Source organism: Coenobita brevimanus, chromosome 8, assembly GCF_032717465.1.
Source record: "Coenobita brevimanus isolate Jiangsu-jjx chromosome 8, ASM3271746v2, whole genome shotgun sequence".
Lineage (NCBI taxonomy): Eukaryota > Metazoa > Arthropoda > Malacostraca > Decapoda > Coenobitidae > Coenobita > Coenobita brevimanus.
The window spans coordinates 31,838,854-31,840,297 of NC_136961.1; positions in this window are offsets into that span (position 1 = coordinate 31,838,854).

A 1,444-nucleotide genomic window follows, 5' to 3' on the forward strand; every position below is an offset into this window, starting at 1 on the left:
TCTTACCCATTCGACAGTGCTAGGCAGCACAAAGCTGACAGTATTTCAAAGCGTAAGACAAAGTTAATTTTAAACATATTCACTGCTTAACTATGGGATATATGATCTTCGATGACATGCATCCTTAAGTCTCTGCTCTATTTTAATAAATAAAATGGTAATACCTATAGAGAATAGTCCTTCATCAGCGATACTGCCTTCCATACACACACACACACACACACACACACACACACATATATATATATATATATATATATATATATATATATATATATATATATATATATATATATAATTTATTCATGCATTATTTGTGGAGAGGATTGAGAGTGAGAGACTGAAGAGGAGAGTGTATGTGATGGAGGTGGAGGGGGAGAGAGGGAGGAGGAGGCCAGTTCCTAACCATCCCCCTTTGCTGAACTTTTTCAGTGTCTCAGTAACACAGAGAGTAGGCCAGCAAACTCTCCAGTAAAGTTTCTCTAACTATCTGCACCAAACTACATGCACACTACACACTACACTTCCTTTTCCAAAATTCAAAAAAAAAAAAAAAATCATGGCTTTGCAAAACATAGCCTCGGAGTCCCCAGGAGAGGGGACCATAAATACCCCCACCTTCCGCCGCTCTCCCAGTGACGACTTGAGCTGCCTGGAACCACTGTCTGACTCACTTCTTCATTTCTTCAGCATTCTCGGCCTTTCCTCTAACTTTCGCCCAGTTTAGCACCACCTCTCCCCCTCTAAACCTCATCTTCTCTTTCTAACTGAGACTCAGGTGTCTGAGGCAACTGACAGCAAACCCTTTTCTGTATCCTCCTACTTTCTCTATACTCATTTCAAAACCAAATGTGGCTGTTGTGTATATATACGCAACAACTTATCTTGCTCTCGTGTTCCTGAACTCGATTCTTCTGAATTCTCTACACTCTGGCTTCGGCTTTCCTGTCATTCTCTGAATAAATATATCTGTGCTGTTTACTTATCCGCTAAGTCTATCAAAAATTCTTTGACTATCTTACTTCTACGATGGAACACATTCTATCCATTTCTCCTTTCCCTAAAATCTCCATTCTAGGAGATTTCAATGTTCACCACCACCTTTGGCTCTCCTCTCCATTCACTGATCCACCTGGTGAATAAGCCTACACCTTTTCTATCCTTAATGACCCAGAGCAGCTTGTACAGCACCATACCCCTATCCTTGACCGCCTTGGAGATAGCTCTGACATACTTGACCTCTTCCTTATAACTAATTCTTCTGCTTACACTGTTAATCTTTTTCTCTCTGTTGGGCTCCTCCGATCATAACATTATCACCTTAACCTGTTACATCGCTCTGGTACAGCCAGTGGACCCTCCGAAGAAACATTGTCTGTGGTGCTTTGGAGCTGTGGAGTGGGAGGCCCTCAAGCAGTACTTCTTTGATTTTCCCTGAAATGAT